At 39.8% G+C, this 12,953-nt stretch overlaps 1 protein-coding gene across 1 annotated transcript in view; it reads left to right on the forward strand.

Moving 5' to 3' along the window:
* The window catches only part of LOC134658326 (calsyntenin-1), a 295,963-nt gene that overhangs the window by 231,727 nt on the left and 51,283 nt on the right, over positions 1 to 12,953 (forward strand). The gene's annotated exons all lie outside the window — the stretch shown is intronic.

Raw genomic sequence — 12,953 nt, forward strand, 5'->3', positions numbered from 1 at the left:
GATGCATTTTATTCTTATAGTTACTTCATTTTTCTCATACGTTTGGTAGCGTTTGCAGATGGTCGTGGTAGTGTCAGATGCTTGCAGTTGCTGGGTATTTGCCATGTATTCAATTCAATTCAATATATTTATTTCAGACCATGTCCATAGTGTTTACACACAACTGTGTGTGTGTATTGTATGCACAATTTTTAAATTGTTTTATAAGCATGGGTACAGTAATGAAAACTATAATACGGCTATTTAACATTTTGAGATTTTGATTGCCAAAAATGTTTTTAAAAAATATTTTTTCACAATCACTCCATGAATGTATGGATGGACTACAATGTGCTACAAAAAAAATCGAAACTTAGTGATTCCAAGAGCTCCATCTGAGTTGAGTTTTTACGTTTTTATCCACATTTAGGTAAAATGCGAGCGATATTTTATGAGAAATATACTAAACTACGCGTATTAATTTTTGGATCGTTACATTTGTGACTATATGACGTAAGTATTATAACTGTTTTAGTAGTCTGAATAAAGAAAATCGTTTTGGAAATGCTGACACATTAAATTGTACCCTAGTGGCATCCCTAGCTTAGTGCCTGCAAAGTTTCTAGTTGGCAACTTGCTTCGCTCGTCGGATCTAAACTCTTACGGGTTGTATTTCTTTGTACAATTACGGATAATAACTACCAATTTATAGTTGCCTAGCGAGCATAATTTAGGTTAAAGTTAGGGTTGCCACAAACTTGATTTACATTTAAGTTACGTGTTTCTTTGTGTAATAATGTTGCATTAATTTTAATTGTACAGCAGTTTGATGCAAATCCTGACTAGAATGTATGTTATTCTTATTTTACAAAACGCAAACAAAATAGAGAAGGATTGCACAGTAAAAAACCATTAAAGCGGACTTTTTTTTGCCACTCAATAGTTAATTGCTTAACTAAGAAAATTGGTGTTACCTGGTGCTCTAATATTAAAAAGTCACCATAGTAGTTGTCTAGATTTGCACCGCGGTTAAAGCACTATATTACTAGACGCTAACAAGTTAGTAATCCCCTTAATATATAGTAACTACCTAATAATTCTAACTCGGGACCTAGATTATCTAGGTATTGTCCAAGACTAAGTTAACTCGGACCGGACTCGGGGTAAGTTAGGCTGCAAGTTCATCGGTGACTTACAATCGCCATCTAACTGTTTGGTGGTTCAGACTGTTAGGAGTTTACACTTAGGGCCAGTTGCACCAACCACATTTGACAGACTGATCAACGTCAGCCGGCGCGCCCCGGCGCTTTACTATAAAACTTTCCATACGTAAAAATTTAGCGAACTCTTTAACGATACGAACAGTTTGGTGCAACCGCCCTTAGTTGCTTAAAATTTATGTACCTACCCTCTTATTCGTAAAACTTAGCAACCCCTTACAAATTTCTGTTAAATTTTGTCTGTAACAAACGAAAATGTCAAAATGACGGATAGGGACAAACGATTATGAATTTAGATTTGACAAATGTTTGTGAATGAATAACGCCACTACTTAATTATTATTTTTATTACGTCAAATTTGGAAATGTAACAATTTGTTTTTGGGTTGTATTTTTGTTAGTATTTTTAACCCCAGAAAGTACCTTTTTTATGAGTTAATGTGTATTAGGGCCATTTTATTTAAAGTTGTCCCCTACACTTTTTTTTTCAAATTTGGGATTTTTATATTATTTCTACTCAGAATCACGAGCTCTTTTGATCCTAATATGAGAACAAAAGTGTCCCAAAATTTCCATACATTTTCTGGGGGCACGGCAGTGGCCCCGCCAAGTCGAGCAAAACAAAGAGGCACGGCCGTACCATCCTTTTCTCGAAGCGATTCAGGCCATTTTACGTCCTGTAATTTTGTGCTGGTTGAAGCTAGAACCCTGGTTTTTTAGGAATATATAGGGCTTAACATGCTTAAGATATATTCTCAAAAACATTAAATTTGAACCTGTAGTTTAAGAATTATTGTATGTCAAAGTTCCTAAATTTCGACACTGATTCACTCACTCACGATCATCATAATTCTAAGGTACTTCTAGCATACCCACAAGCTCCAAATTTTCAACATAAGTAGTTTTAAGCTTATCAAGCCATAGAAAACCTAAAAATATTGCCATATCAGTCACGTTTGAAAGAGAACTGCAAAACCGTATCAATAAGATATCTTTAATTTGTAATACATATAATGACTTGGCAATCGCACATAATGCTTTACTCGTACCGTACTAGTAAATATGTGTAATGACGATGATCCTTAGGTCATTATGCAGCCGTGCGATGGACAAGTCATTATCATCATCATCACAATTTTAAGAGCCTGGCTCTTGTCGGTGGAGTAATCGCCATTCTGTTCTTCTCTCTGCCACTGTTTTGAGCTCCTGTTTTGAACTACGGAGTAATCGAAATGTCACAAATAAGTCATTATACGTGTTACAAATTAAAGATATCTTATTGATACGGTTTTAACACCCCCTGGCACTGATTAAAATAACCGACTTGGTTTCACATTACATCTCAAAACCTTTTTGTAGTAGCAGCGTTGCGAGACTTGCACCTTTTTACATGTAATGTTTTTGATGGGATTCGATCTTTCCATTCCGTAACTGCCATACAAAGTCTATTAAAAATAGTAATGGAATGGAAATAAAAACCTTGGGACACTTTTTTTCTTCTATTAGGTTCGAAAGAGCTCGTGATTCTGAGTAGAAATAAAATAGAAATTCACAAATCAAAAAAAAAGTGTAGGGGACAACTTTAAATAAAATGGGCCATTAATACCGAAGTAGTTTTGAAAGCTCTGTACTACACCAAAACTGGTCTGGTCGTATCTCATTAGTACAGTCCATCTGATATTCCTGAAAGTCGAAAGAGCACGGCAAAAGTCGCCGATAGGAAAACCCCATAAAATACCCGGGAGGTAAAAGCCCTTTTATTTAAAAATGCGCTAAATATCAAAGAGATTTTCGCTTCGAAATTCGAGAGGTTTCCTTTTATAGGGACGGGAGGAATTCGACCCGGCCGACTGATAAGGGGGCGAATTGGGCTCGTTTTTAAGTCAGCTCGTGACATGACGATACACTTTGCGTGAAAGGTGATTGAAAAACTCATATTTTTTAAACTTAAAATAAATAAATGTCATATACTAAGAAAAGTGACCAAGGCCTCCAGTACCCCAGTTTAGTTTAATGCCTAACCAGTACACTCGTCCAGTGTTTATATAGTTTGTTCTAGTACTTCTAATAGTAAGAAGAAGAAGAAGAAGCTGAACACTACTTATGTTTAAAATTTGAAGCTTGTGGGTATGCTAGAAGTACCTTAGAATTATGATGATCGTGAGTGTGTCAGTGTCGAAATTAAGGAACTTTGACGTACAATAATTCTTAAACTACAATTTCAAATTGAATGTTTTTGAGAATATATCTTAAGCATGTTAAGCCCTAGATATTACTGAAAATTCAGGGTTCTAGCTTCAGCCAGCAAAAAATTACAGAACGTCGAAAATGGCCTGAATCGCTCCGAGAAAAGGATGGTACCGCCGTGCCTCTTTCTTTTGCTCGACTTGGCGGGGGCACTGCCGTGCCCCCAGATGATTCGTATCACATTAAGAAAAGATAATAATTATACTTGCACACAAATTTCATAATCCCACACTTGTATAGGTATTAATGCATGTCATTATGTAGCAGTCACATAAATAACTATGACAAAAGTTGTAATGTATCGTATGAACTGTGAGTACCATCGCCCACACTGTGAACTGTACATCGGTGGACCTTATGCCTCTTGTAATAAGGTCCACCGATGTACAGTTAAGAGTGTTGGCGTTCGTGTGTCCTCTGATGTCCCCGTTTGAAACGTTTTTCCCCTCTAGCGGTAAGTAACTCCTTTGCCCACGGGACTTGTGCTATTTTCACGTGAAAACACTCACTTTGAACAAGGTTTTTATACATACCTACACTGTAGCAGGCATAGCTCACTCCGCGATTTCGTCGCGTCGCTACAAGTACCACTCACTCAGGTTAGTTGTGACACTCACTAATCAATAAATACTAACACCTGTAAACTGATATGCACAATCTGACAATAAATGATTACTAATTTAGTTCCTAAAAGTACATGCGGCCCACACCAATTTTGCTCCGGATTCAATGTCCGCCTACGCCGTAGACGTGTCATTTTGCTCCCTTGTGACACAATCTACAATTTCGATACAAGCTTTTTTCGCCGACTCTACTTTACTTTCATAAGTATACTCCTCATCGAGACGATTCTAACAATTAGAAACTTAATTAGCTTGCGTTGTTTAACCATCGATGTACCGCGTTGTTGTTTAAGCGAGCCAAGAAGTTAAACAAGAAAGAAAGAAAGTAACAAATTGTGTTTGTTAGCATGTAAAGCCGGGTCTCCACCAAGCGCACGCGCTCGCGAGGCAGCCTCGGATGTGTGGCTCGCGAGCCTGGCCTCGCGAGGCAGCCTCGCGGTTTCGCTCGGAGACACTTAGGCGAGCCTCGCGAGGCCGACCGAGCCATCAGAAGTCCGAGGCAATTCACGATGGATAGTTATTTCTGCTGGTGCTATTTTTCTAGTGGCTTATTGTTTAAAAAAGAGGAAAAACTAATGTTTCAAGAAAAGACCAAGACGCTGGTGGATAAAAAAACTTTATGCCGTCGCAATAAACATGGGAATAAATTATTTCAAGATTTGAAACATGACGAAACCGTACATAATTTTACACGTATGTCCCTGGAAGATTTTGAAAATTTGTGCTCATTGTTGTCTGAGAAAGTTAAAAAGTGCGACACAAATTATAGAGAAAATTACTATTTTGTCGCTCAGCCGTTTCTGGTTGATTGGGTCTGTCTGAGAAACAATGGGGGCACGTGCATCTGTTGTTACTAGCCGGTTAACTGACCTGGCTTGTGCAAATTGTTTTGTTGTTCCTTCCTGGTTATTTAGTTGTGCTTTTGTTTTATTCTGCCACGGTTTTTCTTTTGTTCGTTAATATCTCACGTGTGTTAAGTTGAAACTAGCAAACAGTGTCCCTTTATTTGATAATGTCATAATTTTCTAGTTTAATGATAAGGAATTGGTTGAGGACCCATTTCTAGTGAAGTGAACAATGTAGTAAAATCAAATTTTTACTACATTTTCTACACAAAAACGCGCGTTTCGTAACATAGGTATGTGTTGGGTTATGACAAAGCAAAAACATAAATGCAATAAATAATACCCAGTTTTTTTTTACATTCCGTCTACAGAAGAAGAATGGCTAGCTATATCGGAAGAATTTGAGAATAAATGGAATATACCCCATGTTGCTCCAATCAGCAATGGATGGAAAATATGTTATGTTTCAAGCACCGATTATTTAAAACTATTTGCGCTCGCGAGCCAAAACCACCACCAGTCCACACCGAACGAACAGCGCACACTGAGGCACCTTTGAGCATGTCACATTTACCGACAGCGGACGGCTCGACCCCGAGGCACGCTCGGCCGAGCCAACGTGCGCCCGTACGGCCTCGAGGCACGTCCACATAGACCGAGCATTTGGCTCGCGAGGCTGCCTCGTGGGCGCGTGCGCTTGGTGGAGACGCGGCTTAACAAAGTTGCTGTTTCTGAGTGTACCGCTTTTACGACGCAATCAATTGTTACGTGCCGTAACAATACTATGTACAGTCAGCGTCAAAAGTGGCGTATCATCACGTTAATGTGTATGCAGAGGTGCTAAGCCAATAGTTTTTCTGACTTTACATAGCTCTAGGTCGCAATTTAGGATTTACGGACCGCATCGCCTAGCAAGTGTGATGAAAAAATACATTACAGCCCTAGGGGCCCGATTCGGATTTTGAACTCATCTAGATAGATATCTATTAGGCATCACCAAGATACGACAATGATATTTTTAAGATCTAGCCTGTCAAATTTGACATCTCAGCGATTCTGGAGTTACTGTTGAACGATTTCCACAATGTCTAAAACGTCCCGTTATGTATTTTTAGATCTCAAAACGATCTTGATGCGATAATTTAACGTGAAAGTGAAGTTGGTTGCCCGAATTGAGCTGTAAAAGATATCTAGTTGAAATCTAAACTACCAGGTATCTAGTACATATCGTTCTCTTCTCTAGAACGGATCTTGTTTTCCGAATACCGCGGCTGGTCGAAATTTAGGATTTAATAACCACATTGACTGTGTGTAATAACACGTTATAACACGAGCAAGTGTGATGAAAAACCTACTAGAATAGCCCCAAAGCACCTTACCATCACAGTTCTTCCTTTACAGCCTCTAAAGCTACAATGATAAAGTGTTACGGTCGTTTGGACGACTAATTAAAACTTGCCATTTGGCTACACCCTGTATTTTGGCGACAATGTCGTTTTACAACTTCGTGTTATAGTTTTTAATGAGATTTTGGTGAAATGGGCTTGGTTTTTTGTTTAATGTTTAATATAGATTGTTATGTTAACGTTTAAAATTGTTAACGTTTTACAGGTAGATTTAAAGGAGCTGTTGCGATTAAATGGAATTACTCGTACAGCACTGACAAATAAAATAGGGCGTGTAGAAGTTTTGTATCTGTTTACTCGCTCTGTCTTCTTTAGCGGCGCTGTGCACTTTTTGTGATGGGGAAAAAATGTTAAACTCGCGAGAGGTGTCACGTGACCGTAAGACGGACAGGTGACCTGATCGATAAACTGTTACTTTAATTAATGTCACTGAGTTTTTCTTTATTGATTTAAATGCCATCTAGTGAGTTTCGCTCTAACTGGTATTAATATAATTCGAGTACTAACAGTGATATGCTTAGGGGTTTCAAGTAATGCGACTAAATAACGCTAGATGGCGTTAACCTCAATTATACATAATGCTGCAGTCATTTTGCAATTTAGTGATTGAGTTTTCACTTCTGCCAGCACTCCCTGAGTGCAACCCGTTGTTTTTTTTGTTGCAAGGACAACTAGTACCAGACAATCCAGACATCTGTTACTTGAATGTTCACGTCATTTCAGGAAGTCGTTTTAGAACATGATCGTAATTTAGATATATGGCTGTGGTTCGTGCGACTCTTAATGAATACATTCATACAGGCTCTGAATATCGGTCATGAAATGTGGCTTTCCATGGAGAAAGGACCTTGTCCTTATGTATATGGCGCATAAGGACCCTTTAGGCATGGAACGCAACAAATGCTCGCTACAAGACGACGAGCTATAACTTGACAAACAGTCACCTGCAATTATACTGTGACACACTCTTATGGCTCTACAAATAAGATTGTGTCATATATTTTTGGCGGCCTTCATTGTGTAATTATTGCAGGTGACTGTACCACTGGACCAAACTTCACAATAAGTCACATAACACCCGCACGCAACAAGTCCCACTTAGAAACAAAAACCGGGGTAAAAGCGATTGTCCCGACTCCACAAATCAAAGTGGGACACTCCCCGCTAGTCGTATGAGGGTTATAAATATACTTGAGGACAAACAAAAGGGATCGGTAGTACTGTTTTTAACGTGATAATGTCTTATAAATCGAATCGATCGAAGCACTGGTGGCCTAGCGGTAAGAGCGTGCGACTTGCAATCCGGAGGTCGCGGGTTCGAGCCCCGGCTCGTACCAATGAGTTTTTCGGTACTTATGTAGGTACGAAATGTCATTTAGTATTTACCAGTCGCTTTTCGGTGAAGGAAAACATCGTGAGGAAACCGGACTAATCCCAATACGGGCCTAGTTTACCCTCTGGGTTGGAAGGTCAGATGGCAGTCGCTTTCGTAAAAACTAGATGCCCACGCCAATTACTGGGATTAGTTGCCAAGCGAACCCCAGGCTCCCATGAGCCGTGGCGAAATGCCGTTACAACGCGAGGAAGATGATGAACGTCTTATAAATCGATGAACACCGGTAGCATGCACGAAAACGTGTCACGTTGTGGACAGATCTCCATGGTAACGTATAAAAACTATAAAAGTATGCAATTTTTCATCAATGTTTTCTTAGGACGTTATCACGCAAAATTATCGCCCGTAAACTGACTTTATAGACAGCCATTTTTAGGGTTCCGTACCCAAAGGGTAAAAACGGGACCCTATTACTAAGACTCCGCTGTCCGTCCGTCCGTCCGTCTGTCTGTCCGTCCGTCCGTCTGTCACCAGGCTGTATCTCACGAACCGTCATAGCTAGACAGTTGAAATTTTCACAGATGATGTATTTTTGTTGCCGCTATAACAACAAATACTAAAAACAGAATAAAATAAAGATTTAAGTGGGGCTCCCATACAAACAACGTGATTTTTGACCGAAATTAAGCAACGTCGGGTGGGGTCAGTACTTGGATGGGTGACCGTTTTTTTGCTTGTTTTGCTCTATTTTTTGTTGATGGTGCGGAACCCTCCGTGCGCGAGTCCGACTCGCACTTGGCCGGTTTTTTGTGAATCAATGGGGCCTAATGATTTTAAGCGGTTAACGTACCCTATGACAATAAAGAAATTATCTTGTCTTATGTAGGTACGCTTGCATTTTTTTGTGTTGGCAACCCTTTTCCTACACCGGAACAGGCGACGCAACAGAATACTGTGTCGCCTAAATGATTTTTATTTAGGTTTTAAGATTTTTATTATACTATTTATTTTGTACGGATCTATGGGCCTTAGTTGCCTAAAAATTTCAAATCCAATACAAATATTCCAAAAATGCATACAAAATATTTTTTTTTTTGTATATTACCTCATTTAATTGAAAGGCATCACTAACGAGTGTTTTTCTTTATTTTCAGGTATGTTTCAGTTATTGCTGGCAGTAATCCAAGACAACAGAAGGTTGATTTCCAATAGTTAGCTTGTTTGGCTTAGGGGTAGGTAAAGTACACTGAAGCAATGAAAAACTCAACTTTTTTATGTTATTATAACTTGGATGTTTTAAACAGAGATTTTGTACCTAATTAGGGATGCACTTTTTATCTATATATGGTCCATATCTGTAGCACAATATCTTATGTATTCATATCTGGGAGACCGTGCATTACTCGGAAAACATATATCTCAAGAATGCGCGTTTTCCAGAGAAATTTCCCATATAGCAAATTTCATCGAAATCGTTAGAGCCGTTTCCGAGATCCCCTAAATATATATATAAATATACAAGAATTTCTCATTTTAAACGTATAAGACATATCTAATTTTCATATTTTTTTACGGAATAAAAGCTACCCATTTTTATTTACCCGCCAGTGTAGCTCGGCAAGTCTCTTGCGGTTTCATTTTGCAAATGGCGCAGACGTAGGGTTTAAAAAATGTCCGAGATTACCTCATCGCGTTGACAACTTTAATGGCCACTGAGACTTCAGTTTTCTTTTTAAATCTCTGCGGCTTAGTTTGTTGGCTTTTCTCGTATTCAGTTTACGTATCATATTTCAGCCGTAACATTTTGGATTTTATTTTAATATTTCTGGCTTTTTTATAAAGCTTAGGAATAAACTAAACTTCATCACGTTGACAAATTTAATGGCTACTGAGACTTCACAGTTTTCTTTTTATATCTCTGCGGCTTAGTTTGTTAGCTTTTTCTCGTATCCAGTTTACGTATCATATTCCAGGCGCTTTTAAGCTTAGGGACGCTTTCTAAATAATAATTATTGTTGTGTTTCTACAAAACAAGACTTCTTACAGATATATATTGATATTGATATTAAAGAAAAATTTTGTTTTGTTCGTGTTTTTATAAATACTTTTGATTTTCTATCTTATAATAATGAGATGTAGTCGTGGCAGAGGTAGGCCGAGAAAAAGATGGTGGGATGCGTTCCGCAGCGGGATTGGCGGGATCTTGCTCAGTACTGGCAGGATTGGAAAGGGAGAGGGGAGGCCTTTGCCCAGCAGTGGGACACACACATAGGCTATAGAAAAAGAGATTAATGAGTCAAAAAATACAAGCAACATACGATTGTGCGGCGTATTGTAAATAAAACTTTATTTTATTTGTGTAGAGATAGAAAAAGAAATGGATTAAAACCATGTATATAGAAATCGAATACCTTTATTTTGTTGTAATATGTTTGTGACTTTATTAAATAAAAAACCGGCCATGTGCGAGTCGGACTCGCGCACGGAGGGTTCCGCACCATAAACATTTTATTTAAATATTTATTTTATATTATTTTTAGTATTTGTTGTTATAGCGGCAACACAGATACATCATTTGTGAAAATTTCAGCTATCGCGGTTCATGAGATACAGCCTGGTGACAGACGGACGGACGGACAGCGAAGTCTTAGTAATAGGGTCCCGTTTTTAGGGTTCCGTAGCCAAATGGCAAAAAACGGAACCCTTATAGATTCGTCATGTCTGTCTGTCTGTCTGTCTGTCCGTATGTCACAGTCACTTTTCTCCGAAACTATAAGAACTATACTGTTGAAACTTGGTAAGTAGATGTATTCTGTGAACCGCATTAAGATTTTCACACAAAAATAGAATAAAAAACAATAAATTTTTGGGGTTCCCCATACTTAGAACTGAAACTCAAAATTTTTTTTTTCATCAAACCCATACGTGTGGGGTATCTATGGGTAGGTCTTCAAAAATGATATTGAGGTTTCTAATATCATTTTTTTCTAAACTGAATAGTTTGCGCGAGAGACACAAAGTGGTAAAATGTGTGCCCCCCCCCCCTGTAACTTCTAAAATAACAGAATGATAAAAGTAAAAAAAATATATGATGTACCATGTAAACTTCCACCGAAAATTGGTTTGAACGAGATCTAGTAAGTAGTTTTTTTTAATACGTCATAAATCGCCTAAATACGGAACCCTTCATGGGCGAGTCCGACTCGCACTTGGCCGCTTTTTTACCCTTTGGGTACGGAACCCTAAAAAGAAGTATATAAATATATACCTATTACTGAATGTATACCTATATGATATACATGTATGTATTAGTGTAGTGAAATATTTTTGTGTTAGGGCCACCCCACATCTAGCGTCTTTCGAGCGTCGGCGTCTGGTCAGCGCTATGGAAAATGACGTCACTGCGCAGTTGCGTCGACGTTGCGTCGAGCAGCGGCCATAGAGTTGTAGACGCCGACGCTCGAAAGACGCTAGATGTGGGGTGGCCCTAAAATAAACATGACGTCAAGAGCGGGATCGAGGTTCAATTAAAGGAGAGTACTTTAACAAAATGCTATTTATAGAAGTAATTTAAACGAAAGTCCTTTTATCTTTCCTCTTAATTTACTTGTTAACGTTTAGCTAAAACGGTCCGGTCCGGAGGGGCTTCCTGAATTCCGGATTACCCTTGATTTGACAGGATAGCGAATAAGCTGAGTGGACTCTAATTATCGGCGTAACTAGGCGGAGTTAAAGTTAACGTTTTGATGTCGGTTGAGTCGATAAGTTACAGTTTAAGGAAGTCGCAAGTAGAGGTTATAGTTTTTTACCTATGGCGTTATACATAAACGCGTTACGGGCCTGAATTAGCTATGGATCGTTTGTTTTTATCTGTCATTCCGACTTATGTATTTGTAAGAAACATAATTTAACAAAATCAGGCCCGTAAAGTTTTATGAATAAGGGGGCTAGTCTAATACTTAGGCCAGGCACCCACTATCTGCATAGCAAGGCAAGGGATCTTGGTGTGCCTGGACGAGAACCTTGGTGTGCCTGAGAACGCCAGTCTTAGGACACCTCGGCATGCCTGAAGATGCCTCGGCATACCTAAAGATGCCTTAGCATGCCTGGGGACGCCTCAGCATGCCTGAGTAGGCCTCGGCATGCCTGAGGACGTCTCGGCAATATGCCGAAGGATCCTTTGCCCGTGCCATGCTTATAGTGGGCGCCGGGCCTTAATCTTACGCCGGATCGTAAAGCCGGCGGCTTTCCACGGCCCGTTTTTTCACAGTTCTGACCGCGCCTCTACAGGCCGACAGATCGTGGGAAAGGTCGCATCCGACGAGGCCTGTGGTCGCCTGTCGTCACCCGTCCGATCCGTCGGGAGTCGGTAACTTCAAAGGCGCGGCGCGACGGTGCCTGTCGCGGCCTGTAGGGGCGCGTCTGCGTCGGTTCATTTCACCTATCAGCGCGTGCGGGTGGCGACAGGCGACCACAGGCCTCGTCGGATGCAACCGTTCCCACGATCTGCCGGCCTGTAAAGGCGCGGTCAGATTTGTGAAACAACGGGCCGTGGGAAGCCGATGTAATCAACCGCACAGGCATCCACAGGCGTGGCGCGATCCGGCCTGGCCTGTAAAACCGGCTTAGGGTTTCCACTGAGCGGAATATGTCGGTTTCATATGAATAATGTATAGGGACCGTGCGGGCTCCGTCCGAATCAATTTGGAGATTCATTGTTAAGGTTGTGTACACATGTGGGGATTTGGTGAGTTTTTAGTGATGAGCGATCGTTAAGGTGTTATTCATAAACGTCTGACAAATCCCACAAACCGTTGATACCTAATCGTTTGTCCCTATCCGTCATTATGACATTTCTGTTTGTTAGAAGGCGACAGAGGTTGCTCAGTTTTATGAATAGGAGGGTAATTTGTTATCGACAAATACTCTTTTCTTTTCTCTAATATGCTTGGAAATATTGTCATTACGTTTGTGTAATCTGACCCCTATTTCACCAAGGTGACAGGTGCGAGAATTGTCGACATCACTGTTACTGACGTTACAGGCCTCCATAGACTACGGTAACAGCTTACCATCCGACGGGCGGTGTGCTTGTTTGCCACAAACATATTCATTAAAACAAAACTCCATTATAATATCGCCAATAAATAAGTACTTATTTTGCGAAGCTAATAACAATTGTCACAAAAAACACGACAATTGTCACGAAATTCCGACACAAAACTCATTCTCTGTCAAGAATTACCGAAAGTTCTATTAAATCGTGTGACAATTGTCATCATCATCATCATAAACTT

This window comes from Cydia amplana, chromosome 22, assembly GCF_948474715.1.
Source record: "Cydia amplana chromosome 22, ilCydAmpl1.1, whole genome shotgun sequence".
Classification (NCBI taxonomy): domain Eukaryota; kingdom Metazoa; phylum Arthropoda; class Insecta; order Lepidoptera; family Tortricidae; genus Cydia; species Cydia amplana.